The 16,467-nt window shown below is 49.7% G+C and overlaps 1 pseudogene; it reads right to left on the minus strand.

Moving 5' to 3' along the window:
* Positions 1-11,024: 11,024 nt before the first annotated feature.
* LOC119333641 lies at positions 11,025-13,577 on the minus strand (annotated as a pseudogene).
* Positions 13,578-16,467: the final 2,890 nt, after the last annotated feature.

Genomic DNA, 16,467 nt, shown 5'->3' on the forward strand with positions numbered 1-16,467 from the left:
CCGCGTCGCGTTTTGCACCGATTCGGGCGAGGATATCCGCCGCCTGATTGTTTTCCCGAGCCACATGGTGAAATTCGAGTCCCTCGAACCGAGCTGACATTTTTAGGACGGCATTTTGATAGGCCGCCATTTTCGGACCATTGGCGTTGAAATCTCCGTTTATTTGGGATATTGCGAGGTTTGAATCCCCACGCACCTCTAGGCGTTGAATGCCCATGGAGACTGCCATCCGAAGACCATGCAACAGAGCTTCGTATGCGGGTGCGTTGTTGGAATCTGTATACAATATTTTCAGTATGTACCAAACGGTATCTCCGGTTGGAGACGTCAGGACGATGCCAGCCCCTAGACCGGCCAGCATTTTAGAACCGTCGAAGTGCATGATCCAATTGGAGTATGCGCCGTACTCTTTAGGGAGTTCGGCCTCCGTCCATTCGGCAACGAAGTCGGCCAGTACTTGCGATTTAATGGCTCGGCGAGGTTTGTATGTTATGTCGAATGGGAGGAGCTCAATGGCCCATTTGGCAATCCGGCTTGAAGCGTCATGGTTGTTGATAATGTCATTAAGTGGCACTTCCGAGGCTACTGTAATCGAACACTCGAAGTGTTCGGTGTGCCGAAGGAGGCGATAAAGGGGTAAAGCCTTTTCTCCCAAGCGGGAGATAAAGCGGCTTAGAGCCGCCACGCATCCAGTTAGCTTCTGGATTTGTTTGAGGTCTGTTGGGGTAGCCAACTGTGACAACGCTCGGATTTTGGCCGGATTAGCTTCAATACCTCTACTGGAGACAATGAATCCTAGGAGCTTTCCGGCTGGTACGCCGAAAACGCATTTTTCCGGATTGAGCTTGATGTCATACGTTCGGAGGTTGTCGAATGTGAGCCTCAAGTCGTCTATCAACGAGTCGACGTGTTTGGTTTTAACGACCACATCGTCTACGTATGCCTCTACTGTTTTGCCAATTTGTTTCTCCAGGCATGTCTGAATCATGTGTTGATATGTTGCGCCGACATTTTTGAGCCCAAAAGGCATTGTGTTGAAACAGAAGGGACCGTATGGTGTGATGAATGTCGTTGCGGCTTGGTCGGACTCCGCCATCTTGATTTGGTGGTAACCGGAGTATGCGTCAAGGAAACACAATGACTCGTATCCTGCGGTAGCGTCAATGATTTGATCGATGTGTGGGAGGGGAAAGGGATCCTTTGGGCAAGCTTTATTGAGGTCTTTGAAATCAACGCAAAGGCGCCAGGATTTGTCCTTCTTTGGTACCATCACCAGGTTTGCTAGCCTGTCCGGATGTTTTATTTCTCTGATGAATCCGGCCTCCAATAACTTGGCTAGTTCTTCTCCCATGGCATGTCTCTTAGGTTCGGAGAAACGCTGAAGAGCTTGCTTGACCGGCTTGAATCCCTTTAGGATATTGAGGCTATGCTCGGCCAGCCTGCGTGGGATTCCTGGCATGTCTGAAGGATGCCAGGCGAATATGTCCCAATTCTCGTGCAGGAACTCTCGTAGTGCGGCATCCACAGCGGGGTTTAACTTTGCCCCGATGGAGGCTGTTTTGGTAGGGTCCGTTGGGTGGACTTGGAATTTGACTATTTCATCCGCTGGTTTAAAAGAGGTGGACTTCGATCTCTTGTCGAGTATCACATCGTCCCTGTCCACTGTGGAGCGTAGCGTGGTTAACTCCTCGGCCGAGAGGGCTTCGGATAATGCCTCGAGGGCTAATGCCACTGTTTTGTTTTCGGTGCGGAGTGTTGTGTCCAGATCACTGGCGAGAGTGATGATTCCGTTGGGTCCGGGCATTTTAAGCTTCATGTACCCATAATGGGGTACGGCTTGGAAGATTGTGAACGCCTCCCGTCCTAAAAGAGCGTGATAGCCACTACTGAATGGGGCCACTTGGAATGTAATTTTTCGGACCTGTAATTGTCCGGCGTGCCGAATACCACATCTAGTGTGATTTTCCCAGCACAGCGTGCTTCCCGACTGGGGATAATTCCTCTGAAGGTTGTGCTACTTTGCTCGATGCGGTTCCCGTCTATTTCCATCTTTTGAAGGGTTTCCTCATAGATGAGGTTTAGTCCGCTGCCGCCGTCCATGAGTACTTTGGTGAGTCGAAAGACATCCACAATTGGACTGAGGACCAGTGCGGCTGGTGCTCGGGCTGTTCGGAATTTGGGTTCATCACTAGCATTGAAGGTAATAGCCGTGTCACTCCATGGATTTGTTGCTGCTACGTGGCCGATTTCGGCCATGCTACGGAGTGTTCGCTTGCGCCTATTATTTGACGCAAAGGTCTCGAACATTGTTAACACCGTATTGTTATCCACTGGATGGTGCTCTGTGGTATGTGGGATAAGAAGATCCTCACCACTTTTTGCCACCTGCCGGAGTATCCAACATGCTCTAAGGCTGTGCGTTGGTATTATATCCGCCGTGCTATGAATTTTGCAGGGTCCGTTGAGCCATCCCTCCAGTACGGTCCCTTGCCCTGTAGAGGGTTTTTGCTTTTAGGTAGTTAACCCGGGTGTATTGTGATAATGCACCCTTTTATTTTGGACTGGGTTTGTGTTCAGGGCCGGATTAACCCAAAAGTTTGTTTCGGTTTTCCAGGCACTTTCCATTGCACAGTACTTTCGTACTATGGACGCCAAGTCAGCGAAGCGTGTTATCTCACGGCGATTTATGGCGTTAAGGATTCCCTTGTCCGTGCAATTATTGCAGAAAAATAAGATTGTGTCTTCCTCGCGACAGTCCTTAACCTTGTTCATCGCAAGGAGGAATCTGGCCCAGTAATGGTGTACTGTTTCCCGGGGCTCTTGCCTGATATGGGAAAGGTCGCTTGTGTTTGGGTGGGTGGGTGGAATTGAATCCAAACCCCTACCCGATCTGGGATCCAGGGGTCGAGGAGTTTCCAATTTTGGAAGTTCCGGTTCCGGGATGTTACCCGCTAATCCTGGTCCGCTGCCTGACTCTAAGTTCATGGATTGGATGTTGTCCTCCGGCAAATGGGCGTCCGGCTCGGAGAGCTCGGGAATCCGGACATAGTTGGTCCTCAGGATAGAGGAAAGGTCGCCGCATTGTTCCTCCACCACTGCAATATGATGGGTGACCGGTGGAGAGTTAATCTCCCTTTGATCGGGTTTAAGCCCAATCCGATCATAGTCCGTAGCGACTCCCAAGGCGGCGATGCGATCCAAGAGCTCGTTTAAGGAGGAGAGCTCCATTGGATCCATCTGTTCGGCGAGCGCCGATTTGACGTGGAGGCTGTTTTCGATGACCCGAGAATTCATCATCGGCGCGGCGGCCGAACAGGCGGTCATAATGAACCTGCCTAGCCGGAGAGTTTGGCCGACAGCCGAAGCTCCCCCAACAGTAGTACCGTCTTTAAAGACGAGACGAGACATCCTTCCTTCTGGCGACGGCACGGAGCAACTCTCAATGAAAGCACCAATGTCGGTGTCAAAACCGGCGGATCTCGGGTAGGGGGTCCCGAACTTTGCGTCTAAGGAGGATGGTAACAGGAGACAGGGGACACGATTTATTACCCAGGTTCAGGCCCTCTTGATGGAGGTAAAACCCTATGTCCTGCTTGATTAATATTGATGATATGGGTAGTACAAGAGTAGATCTACCACAAGGTCGGAGAGGCTAAACCCTAGAAGCTAGCCTATGGTATGATTGTATGTTGTCCTACGGACTAAAACCCTCCGGTTTATATAGACACCGGAGGGGCTAGGGTTACACAAGGTCGCTTACAAAGGAGGAGATATACATATCCGTATTGCCTAGCTTGCCTTCCATGCCAAGTAGAGTCCCATCCGGACACGAGATGAAGTTTTCAATCTTGTATCTTCATAATCCAACAGTCCGGCCGAAAGATATAGTCCGGCTGTCCGGAGACCCCCTAATCCAGGACTCCCTCAGTGACATAGAACTAGCTCCAGTTCATCAATATAATGTAGGCATGTATTCCGAATATAGTCATACGTGCTTATGGAAAAGAACTTGCATGACATCTGTTGTCCTACCCTCCCGTGGCAGTGGGGTCCTACTGGAAACTAAAGGATATTAAGGCCTCCTTTTAATAGAGTACCGGGCCAAAGCATTAGCACTTAGTGCATACATGAACTCCTCAAACTACGGTCATCGCCGGGAGTGGTCCTGACTATTGTCACTCTGGGGTTGCCGGATCATAACACGTGGAAGGTGACTATAACTTGCAATATCGGATCAAGAACACAAATATATTCATGAAAATATAATAGGTCCAGATCTGAAATCATGGCACTCGGGCCCTAGTGACAAGCATTAAGCATAGCAAAGTCATAGCAACATCAATCTTAGAACATAGTGGATACTAGGGATCAAACCCTAACAAAACTAACTCAATTACATGGTAAATCCCATCCAACCCATCACGGTCCAGCAAGCCTACGATGGATTACTCATGCACAGCAGTGAGCATCATGAAATTGGTGATGGCGGATGGTTGATGATGATGGCGACGGATTCCCCTCTCCGGAGCCCCGAACGGACTCCAAATCTGCCCTCCCGAGGAAGAACAGGGCTTGGCAACGGCTCGGTATCGTAAAACATGATGAATCCTTCTCTCTGATTTTTTCTCCCCGAAAGAGAATATATGGAGTTGGAGTTGAGGTTGGTGGAGGTCCAGGGGGCCCACAAGGTCGGAGGGCGCGCCCCCACCCGTGTGGCTAGGGTGTGGCCCCCTTGCTGCTGATTCTTTCGCCAATATTTTTTATTAATTCCAAAACTTGGCTCCGTGAAGTTTCGGGTCATTCCAAGAACTTTTAATTCTGCACAAAAATAACACCATGGCAATTTTGCTGAAAACAGCGTCAGTCCGAGTTAGTTCCATTCAAATCATGCAAGTTAGAGTCCAAAACAAGGGCAAAAGAGTTTGTAAAAGTAGATACGACGGAGACGTATCAAGGTGTCTCGGTCATGTCTGCACAGTTCTCGAACCCGCAGGGTCTACACCCTTAACGTTTGGTGATGATATGAGTATAGTTGAGTCATTATGGTGGTTACCGAAGGTTGTTAGGAGTCCCGGATGAGATTCCGGACGTGACGAGGAACACCAGAATGGTCCAGAGGTGAAGATTGATATATTGGACGAAGGGTATTGGAGTCCAAAATTGTTCCGGGATACCGGGTGATGACCAGCGTCATCGAAAGGGGTTTTAGGGGGGCCTGACAAGTGTTGGGGGACCCATGGGCCAAGGGGAGGGGTCAAACCAGCCCACTAAGGGACTGAGCGCCCCCCTCACCCCATCTCACATAACTAGGAGGGTTGGGGCCCCCTAGGGCTTCGCACCTCCCGGCTTGGGGGCAAGTCACCCTAGGGGAGATCCCATCTGCCCTGGCCGTCCCCCCCCCCCCACAGGGGAAACCCTAGGGGCGCCACCCCCTCCTCCCTTCCCCTATATATAGAGAGGTAGAGAGAGGGCAGCCGCACCCAAGAGCACATCTCCACGCCACGGCGCTACCTCTCCTCACCCTCGCATCCCTCTTCCTCTCTGTAGTGCTTAGCGGACCTCTGTTGAGATTCCGCCACTACGCCGTCGTGCTACCGGAGGACTCAAGCTACTACTTCACCATCGCTTGCTGGATCGAGGTGGTGAAGGCGTCATCAAGCCATACGTGTGTTGAACACGGAGGTGTCGTCCGTTAGGCACTTGGATCGGGAGTTCGCGGGACGGATCGTGATTGGATCATGAAGACGTTCGACTACATCAACCGCGTTTCTTAATGCTTCCGCTTAACGATCTACAAGGTTATGTAGATCCAATATCTCCTCGCATAGAAGGTCATCTCCTAGATTGGATCTTGGTGAGCATAGGAACTTTTTTGTTTCCCATGCAACGTTCCCCAACGTGCACTAATACAACTGTCATGTGAAGATTTGGAAAATTTCATGGGTCATTTGACCTTTTAAAGACATTTAAGTGATTTTCTAGCCATTTAATGACTGTAATTCAAATTTGAAATACATCTACATGCAACGGCAAACCATAACGGTTTGAAAAATCATATTTGTGTACTTGTGTGTGATGCAGCTTGAAGTTATGTCGGTATTTCCCCAAAGAGGAAGGGATGATGCAGCACAGTGATGGTAGGTATTTCCCTCAGTGATGAAACCAAGGTTATCGAACCAGTAGGAGAACCAAGCAACACTATGTAAACAGCACCTGCACACAAATAACAAATGCTCGCAACCCGACGTTTTAAAGGGGTTGCCAATCCCTTTTGGGTAACGGCGCCAAAAATTGGCAAACGGACGTGAATAATTGTAGTAGATTGATAGATCGAACGCCAATAAAATAAATAAAAATAAATTGCAGAAAGATATTTTTGTATTTTTGTTTAATATATCTGAAAATAAAAGGTAAATAAAATAGATCGCAAAGGCAAATAATATGAGAAAGAGACCTGGGGGCGTAGGTTTCACTAGTGGCTTCTCTCGAGAAAAATAGCAAACGGTGGGAAAAAATTACTGTTGGGCAATTGATAGAACTTCAAATAATCATGACGATACGAGGCAATGATCATTATATAGGTATCACATCCAAGATTAGTAGTCCGACTCATGTCTGCATCTACTACTATTACTCCACACATCGACCGCTATCCAGCATGCATCTAGTGTATTAAGTTAATGGAGAAACAGAGTAATACAATAAGAACGATGACATAATGTAGACAAGATCTATTTATGTAGAAATAGACCCCATCGTTTTATCCTTAGTAGCAACGATACATAGGTGACGGTTCCCCTTCCATCACTGGGATCAAGCATCGTAAGATCGAACCCACTACAAAGCACCTCTTGCCATTGCAAGACAATTAGATCAAGTTGGTCAAACAAAACCCAAATATCGGAGAAGAAATACGAGGCTATAAGCAATCATGCATATAAGAGATCAAAGAAACTCAAATAACTTTCATGGATAAAAGAGATAGATCTGATCATAAACTCAAAGTTCATCCGATCCCAACAAACACACCGCAAAAAGAGTTACATCATATGGATATCCAAGAGACCATTGTATTGAGAATCAAACAAGAGAGAGGAAGCCATCTAGCTACTAACTACGAACCCGAAGATCTACAAAGAACTACTCACGCATCATCGGAGAGGCACTAATGGAAGTGGTGAACCCCTCCGTGATGGTGTCTAGATTGGATCTGGTGGTTCTGGACTCTGCGGCGGCTGGAATTGATTTTCATCGACTCCCCTAGGGTTTCTGGAATATTGGAGTATTTATAGAGTAAAGAGGCGGTCTAGGGGGCACCCGAGGTGGGCACAACCCACCAGAGCGTGTTTGGGCCTCCAAGCACACCCTAGTGGGTTGTGCTCCCCTCGGAGCAGCGCCCAGGTGCTTCTTCGGTCCACTGGATGTCTTCTGGTCCAAAAAAATTCACAAAAAGTTTCGCTGCGTTTGGACTCCGTTTGGTATTGATGTCCTGTGATGTAAAAACATGCAAAAAACAGCAATTGGCACTTGGCACTATGTCAATAGGTTAGTACGAAAAAATGATATAAAATAACTATAAAATAATTATAAAATGATTATAAAACATTCAAGAATGATAATATAATAGCATGAAACAATCAAAAGAATATAGATACGTTGGAGACATATCAGTGTGCGAGTTAATTCCATGTTCAGTAAGTTAGAAGGAATTTTCAAACATATTGGTCTCACGGCATGGACACATGCATGGAGAGTCATCGCATTTTAATTCTAAAAAATTAAAAAAGATTAGAAAAATATGAAACCTTGCTTGATGTAATGTCATGCCACCAAGATGATGTGGTAAAAAAAATTGACCTATTTAACAAAAGTTTGGACACACACCCCTCACAAATCAGAGCAACTCACTAGAAGGCTCGTGGTTCCAAGAGGGAACAATGCATGTTTGATGATGAACTGGAGATAGCTTCCTTTTACGGCCTTCAATTTTTTTTACGTTTAACGTGCACTACTACAACTGTCATGGAAAATTTAGAAAATTCCAGGGGTCATTTGACCTTTTAAATACATTTAAGTGATTTTCTAGCCATTTAATGATCGTAATTCAAATTTGAACTACATCTACATGCAACGGCTAACCATAATAGTTTGAAAAATCATATTTTTGTGTACTTGTATGCGAGTTAAAAAATCATCAGATGATGTAAATATCTGGTATTCAAAAAAATGTAAAGACCTGGCAAGACAACCGCCCCCTCACATGATTGGCACTTTATTTCGCGGCTCGAGGTTTGGTAGGTGAGTGGCGAGGTCATTAATCAGACACGGTTTTGTATTGGAAACCGTCAGCTATTAAGTTCACACACGGATTTTGCTACGGGAATTGTGTGTAATTCAAACTACAGTACTCGTAAATTCCGGCGACCAATGTGTGTACTGTTCCCGTCGATCTAGATTCCAGCTGTCAATAAATACTACCTTGCTCACGTCGTCCCACCTGCATTCCCATCTACATCATCCCCTCGCTCTCTCTCTCTCTCGCTCTCTCTCTCTCTCTCAAATCTCTGCCTTGGTGCCGCCGATCTGCCCACGCGTCGACGAGGAGACGCCGCCCACCGAGGACGCTCACTCGAATAGCAGCGACGAGGACCCCTACGCGTCGCCGAACGAGGTTGCGCCAGACCCTCCAACTTTGGATTGGTTTTGGGGCCAGTACAATCTTTGTCCGTGAAAGTAGCTGCCGCCGGCTGAGAAAGCCAGGCAAGTGGCGTTCAAGAAAGAGATGGCGGAGGAGGAAGCCAGGTACCAGGTGGCCTGTGAAGCCCATGATGCCACCTGAAAAAAGGAGGCGACGGAGCTTTGGCGACGGGCACGTCGTCGTGTGGAGGAGGTGTATGAAGACGGGTACTTCGCGAGGAAGGTCAAAGGGGTTGGGCACCTCATCGCTGCATGGAGGTGGGCCGATAAGCTCGAGCGTGCCACCAACAAGGAGCTCCGGTGGGCGCCCAACAAAATGGCAAGATTTTTCACGCTCGTCTGCCAACAAGAGGCAGATCGGTACGTCAAGCGCTATGAAGTGAAGGAAGCGGAGTACTGCCTCCGCACTGGGAAGACGCCGAACACCAGGGAGCTGCTAGCGAGGGGCTGCCGGAATACTAGCCCCAGGAGGGATTATTAGTTTTAGTATTGTTCGTTTTCAATTTTATGCATTGTACCTAGTAGTTAAGTATCATCACGTATATGTGATGATATATATTATATATATTCTGTGATGAACTAATGAATAATTAATATATATATATATATATATATATATATATATATATATATATATATATATATATATATATATATATATATATATATATATATATTCTGTGATGAACCAGGACTTTGCCGGCGGCGCCGCCGTCATGGCCCCCTACCCCTCAGTCCGGCTTTCCCATCGCCTGGGCGTTTCGGTCAAAGGACATGGGAAGTTTGCCATGGAACTCCCTGTTTTTGCTTTAGTTCTGGAAGATACTTCCTTTTTCATCCCCATGGGGGCAGATTTGTTAAGTATGAAAATTTACGTAGCCTTTCATTAGTCTATTCGTAAGTCTAGCATTTCGGATGCAAGAAATATGTTCACCAAATCAGTCCAGGAGGAACCAAATCAAGTTTGGTAAATACCACATGTGGAACTCGACAAAGGTTCCACGTGGCAACCTCTGGAAGCTTCATGAGATGCGTGTTGAGTGCTGCTTTCTCCTCGATATCTATATCTGCTTTCGGACGGCCAAAAAAGCAAGAAGAAGGAAACTTTCATTTCGCATAGCTGCTAAAGTAGTAGTTTTATGTCAAATCATACTTCTGACCAATAGTAAATCTCTTTTTGTATAGATATAAAATAGCAAAAGTACGGTTCGGAGTCTTTTTTTCTTTCTTATTTGAAATCCAAATCGAAATGCCTCAACTTGCTAAATTAACTTATTTCTCACAATTTTTCTGGTTATGTCTTCTCCTCTTTACTTTTTATATTCTCTTATTTAATAATAATAATAAAGGGATGGAGCATTACCGGTGTTAGCGACGAAGGGATTGTTTGCAAGAGAAGGTTGCCCGGTTAAGATACGAACAGGGGGCATGCCATGCATAATAGTAAAAAAGGGCAGAGAAGAGGATTGAGGGACAGAATGAGCTGGAGGCCAACAAGGAATAGAAGAAGTTGTTTCACTCATAGCTCTTCTTCTTTTTTTAAAGCTTAACTCACATTTTGGGAGCGGATGCTGCTCGAGCTAAAGATATGCCCCCAACTCTTGAGCGCTTTCCAGGAGATAAAGCAATACAGAAAAGGATGATTTTCCTACCGCATGCACATAGAAAAATGAAACTCTAAATTTTGTCCAATTTGAATCGATCTCAATTGATCCCTCGTCACTGCCTATAGGAGAAGTAATAGGTAGGGATGACAGGATTTGAACCCCTGCCTTGTTTTCCACATCATAATTTATTCCTCCATCTATATACAACTTTCTTGTCATTTCTTCTTTTTGGTTTCATATAATAAATGATATACATCTGAAATCCAACTTAACGTATAAAGAATGAATTTTTTAGTACTCGGCAAACACTTTCGACATTTAGGAAAAGAATTACAAATATTTGCGGAGAATCCTTAGATGACACTCGACAAAACACAAAGCCGTCAATTACAGAGGTGAAGGATATGTTTGCCGAGTGTCATGTGCTTACTTTCCGGTGTTTGTCACCGAGTTCTCAGCAAAGACTCTACGTTATCGAGTTCAGTCTTTGCTAAGTGTTTTCGTGTTCTACTCGGCAGAGACACTATTTACCGAGAGTCCAGGGAAAGGACCTCGCCAAAGATCGAAACACTCGGTGTACAGAATTTTTCCCGTACATACCATGGTTTTAAATAGCCCGCTATAGCCGAAGCATGCTATAGTGTTTAGAAGAAGTCCTGCACTATGGTTTTTTGGTTCAAACACATGAGCAAACATTTTAAATAGCTTGCTACAGCACCGCTATAGCACGCTATACCATTTAGAACTTTGGTCGTGACACACATCATCCGCATGGAGAAAGGACGCCGACCCTACTACATCCTGCGACCAGAGAAGCTTCTGCGCGACGGCCTTCATGCTCGGCCTCCTGCTGGGATCATCCTCTACGCACGAGACAGCCACCTCCAGCATCACCGTCGCCTGCGAGCGGTTGAAGTCACCGAGCAACCGCGCATCCACGAACTCCTCCAGCCACGGCGCCGGCGCCAACCCCTCACATTGGCACTCCAGCGTCTTGTCCTTAAACCACGCTACGATCTCCCGTAAATCCACGGGTGCCTCCTCGTCATCTCCGGGCACCCCCTGCAACGCCGTCCACTCGCTGAACCTCTGCCCACGGAGCAGCTCCAGAAGCACGATGCCAAAGCTGTACACGTCGGCCTTCCCGGTGATAGGGACGCTCAGCGCCCACTCCGGCGCGACGTGCCCACTTGCCCCCATCACACGGGACGGCGCTTTGTCGCACGCGTCCTCTTGCCGGCGAAGCAGCTTCACCAGGCCGAAGCCGGTGATCTTGGGCTCCAGGTCAGCGTCCAGCAGAACGTTCTCGGGCTTCATGTCGCAGTGCAGGATCCACTCGAGGCACTCGTGGTGCAGGTAGGCCAGCCCCTTGGCGACGCCGACGGCGATCTTGTACCTCGATTGCCACCCCAGCACGACCTGCTCACCGCCATCCCCGTCAAAGAGGGCCCTGGCCAGCGAGCCGTTCTCGGCGTACTCGGAGACGAGGAGCCTGTGTGAACGCTCGCAGCAGAAGCACTATATACGGACCAAATTCATGTGGTTGATCCGCCCGATGACGCTCAGCTCCGACCGGAAAACCTCCTCGGCCTGCAGCGTCGTCACCTCCACCAGCCGCGTCACGGCCACGTCCCGGCCGTCGTCCAACACGCCCTTGTACACCGCCCCGGATGCTCCCCTCCAGAGCTCCTCACCAAAATTGCAGGTGGCATTGTAGAGTTCGTCGTACGCGAACTTCCTGAAGTGGCTCATCACCAAGCTATAGCCATCGTCGTCGACTCGTCGCGCTGCGGCCGGCTCGCCTCGGAAGATGAACAGATACCCGGCGATGATGACGACGGCTTCCACGACGAACAATGCCCCGAGGAAACCGTAGAAGTAGACGAACTTTATCTTGCCGCCGCTGATATTCTTTAGGTGACGGGAGGGCGAGTAGACGACGCTGGCGTTTCGTTCTTGCGTGGTGCTGCAGTCATGGCCATCGAAGCGCAAGCGCAATACAGACGACAGGTTGAGCTTCTTCTCGACGCGTTTAGGGACCTTGAAGTAGATGAACTGCTTGGGTTCCGGGCCTCGGCCGTTCCACAGGGAGATCTTGGTGTAGCACTTGCCGCTTCCTCCCTTCTTGTAGCCAAACGCCTCGCAGTTGCAGTCGTCGAGGCACATCTGCCGGCACGCGTCGATGCTGATCTTCTCGGCGAACGTGTAGTCGAACCCCCAGTAGTCCACGTTCGGCAGCTCGGCGAAGTACACGTCCTCGCCGCACCGGACGTCGAACAAGCGCCGACAGCCTTTGCTCCAGTCACCGGGGCACGCGCATGCCGGGCCGGCCAGCCCGTACGCGCACACGCCGTAGCGGCCGCATATCCCGTGCACGCCGCACTGCCGCAGGAGCGCCGCCCACGTGGCGTGCCAGACCCCGCCGCCAGCGACGTCAAGGCTGTAAGCCCGGAGGTTCCCGTCGTAGTCCAGCGTCAGCCGCCGCATGACGTGCCCAGCGGCGCCCATGTCGGAGGCGGCGAACCGCAGATTGTCGCTCGCCGAGAAGCGGCCGCGATCGTCGAGGCTGCCAAGCCGGCTGCTGTTGAAGGCCATCCTCTTGTTGACCACCCACGTCTTGAAGGGGTCCGGCCAGTAGTTCATGTTGATCTCCGGGCCGTCGTACATGAGGTTGAGGATGTTGAAGTTGTCGAAGTAGAAGCTGTAGTAACCGGAGTACGTGGAGGCCCTCGCCTTTGCCGACACGAGGCGGGCGTGCCGCGTGATGAACTGCCCGGGGAGGAGCGTGTCGGTGGGCCAGTCGAAGCTCTGCCACAGGGTGCGGCCGGCGGCGTCGGACACAACGAGGTTGCCCGTGTCGAGCAGCTGCGCACGGTCGGCGCCGGTGCCGCTGGTGTTGGTGCTCCACGCGGCAAGCCCGTCGAAATCCCGCAGCACCAGTGACCCGTCCCTGAGCAGCTCGGCGCGGGAGCACATGCCGTTCACGGGGGCGTCGCGGTTGGCGGCCCACGCGAGGGTGGGCGGGTCGGCCGATGCGGTGAACCAGACGGCGAACACATACGCATTGGTGGCGACGCGGTGGAAGCCGCACGAGAAGTCGCCGCTCGGGGACACCAGAGCGTCGTCCCCCACGGCGATGGACCCGCGGCGCCACAGGATGTTCCTCCTGTGCTGATCATCATCGCTTACCGCGAGAGCAACACAAGGCAAGGTCGCCGTGGTGGTGATCACCAGGAGGAAAGCCGAGCTGGCAAGGATCGGGAGCGCTCTCATCGTGATACTACCAGGCACCAACACTTACGCGCTCTGTGGTGTTCCTTTTCCAGAGTACGTCTTAGGTCGTCAAGTGAGTTTTTATGCTGGTCTGGTCGCTGAAAGACGGAAAGACCGTCGACGGCATTGACTTTATGTTTTGACGCCGTAGCAGGCTAGCAGCCATGGACTGTTAGCTTTTTGTAAGACCAGCCTCCGACGACTCAGGTGAAAGGTGGGCTGACTGATATGCCCAGCATTCTTTTTTCGGGACTGACTCAGACTTGATTAGTCCCGGCCGAAATTACTATTCTGACCTTCTCGACGATTATTGTTACAAACTAAACTTGACACGACAGTATTTCACAATCTGACCTTTTTAAAAACGTCACAGACCGCGACATTTCTGCTTCATATAGAAACGCCAAGCTAGCTAGCGTTGCTACTCCACATGAGAACGCCAAGGTATCTCACGTTTCTTCTTACATGGAAACGCCAACCTCTTTGGCGTTTCTTACCTACTTGGCAACGCCATTGGCTTTGGCGTTTCATATGTGGTATAAGAGCATCTCCAAAAAAGGCATTTGCCGCATGCTGTTCGCCTGATTTGGCGCGTCCGGCAGCGGTGGCTCCAACGGCTGCGCTAAAATGCAGCGCGCGCGCGTCGCTCCAGCAGCGCGCCAAAATGCAGCGTGTGCGACCCGTCGGTGCATTGCATATGGCATTTTTCAACACAAAATGATGAACATTTTTAACACAATAAAAATTTCACACAAACAAGTTGATGAAGTTCATGCCCACAAGTTTAAAATCATGCCCACAAGTTCATCCAACCAAGTTCAAAATGCAAATCAAGTTCAATACACAAAGGAAAGACACATTATTCCTCGTCTTCGTCCTCGTCCTCATCTTCGGAAGACGATTCTTCCGCCTCCGAAGATGAATCTTTCTCCCTCTCGCGCACCGCATCACGTGAAGCTCCGACGGTGTTGGCAAGATCTTCAACGGCATCTTTATGGGAATGTGTGCGAGGAGGCTCATCGAAAGACATTCCGCCCATGGCGGCCGGAGGTGCACCCATGCCTCCCATGAGAGAAGCAAAACTCATGCCTCCCATCGTGGCCATAGCGTCGGGGGGTGCTCCAAAGCCAGCCATGCCTCCCATTGCACCTAAACCGCCCACGGTACCTCCGAAGCCACCCATGGCACCCATGGCGCCAAGGCCACCGCCACCCATGGCGCCGAGGCCACCGCCACCCATGGCGCCGATGCAACCGCCACCCATGGCGCCGAGGCCACCGCCACCCATGGCGCCGATGCCACTGCCACCCATTGCACGAAACCATGGCTCTTTTTTGGATCAAGACTTCTTGTTGGGCAAGATTGACATACTCCTTTTGCATCGCATTGAGGTTAGTTGTGTCCAAGAAGAACAAGTGCTTCTCCCATTCCAACAACCTAGTTCGCTCCTCATTGCTCACCTTCCTCTCCTCCAAAGCCACCTTTCTCTCCTCGGCCGCCACCCTCCTCTCCTCGGCCGCCAACCTCCTCTCCTCAGCCGCGGCATCTTGGGTCCTTGCCATTTTCCTCACCTCGTTGGCTTCTTTTCTTGGCTTCACAATAGCTTCCATAGCATGTTTGAGCTCATCATCTCCTTTCCTCTTCTTCTTTTGGGTTTGGTCTTTGTTGCACCCATCTGGTCGCTTTGGCTTCGAGTAAGAAACCGAGTTGGGTGTAGGACTTCTCTTGCCGTCATCACTGGATGCATCATCCTCATCATCATCATCATGCAACTTAATTGTTCGCTTCCGTTTGTCGCTCAAATGCAAATCATCCAAATCTTCACGCTTCTTCCATTTCTCATCATCCTTCAACACATCATAGCAATGAGGCAAAGTAAAGACCCTTCCTTTCTTGATCTTCTCCTTCTTGGTTTTCCTCTCCTCTTCTTTGAACAAATTTTGCGCAATGTTGAACTACATGAAAAGAAAGCAAGTTAGCACCAACAACAAGCAAAACAAAGCAAGTTTAGCACCAACATGTAAGATGAAATGGCACTTACTCTATCGTCCTCATTTGTGCCACTTGGGTTCAACTTGTCAACCGTCTTTTGACAAGCCGCCCACTTTTAATAATCCGAGTTGATTGTCAACCATCGGGACCTAAGTGATCGGTTGGAGCGGTCAATTCCACTCATGTTGCGAGCATCAAAGTGTTCCTTCATCCGGTTCCAATAAGCATCTCTACTTTGATCGCCTCCAATGGATGGATCCCTCGACACTTGCAACCAAGTATTGCATAGTAAGATGTCATCGGTGTTGGTGTAATTGCCCGCTCTTCCTTTCGGTGCGCCGACAATGCCCTCACCCTCCTCGTCCACCTCGAACTCATGGTCTTCAAAATGCATGTCATTGGTTTGAGACCAATGCGAATTGTTGGAGCCAACACCCATCGTTGACATGTATGCATCATCATTGAGACTACAAATTTTTTTGCACAATGCAAATAAGCTATCTATATGTGACGAATGCATTCAAAAAAGAACAAAAAAAATGAAAAGTTAGAATTTTTTTACCTTGGAGGCATTTCGTCGAACATGTTGTGCGCGCCGGCCGCCGGCTCAACGAGTGAGCTTGCCGGCACTTCGGCAGCCGCCGCGCCCGTCGCACGCCCCGCAAGCTTCTTCCTCTTCGCCTTGGAGGTGCCGGAGCCGTCCGCCGCCTTGTTTTTCTTCGCCGATGTCTTGCCCTTCTTTAGCCGCGCGCGCATTGGGGAGCTTTGAGGAGGAGGGGGCGGCGGCTCGGGCCGGCGCCGGCGTGACGCCACCCGCCGCCGAGGTCATTCGCGGCGGCATGAAGAGGCCGCGCGCGAGGCCGCTCGTCGGAGGAGCTCCGGCGGCGGCGAGGCCAAC

Source organism: Triticum dicoccoides, chromosome 7A (assembly GCF_002162155.2).
Source record: "Triticum dicoccoides isolate Atlit2015 ecotype Zavitan chromosome 7A, WEW_v2.0, whole genome shotgun sequence".
Classification (NCBI taxonomy): Eukaryota; Viridiplantae; Streptophyta; class Magnoliopsida; order Poales; family Poaceae; genus Triticum; species Triticum dicoccoides.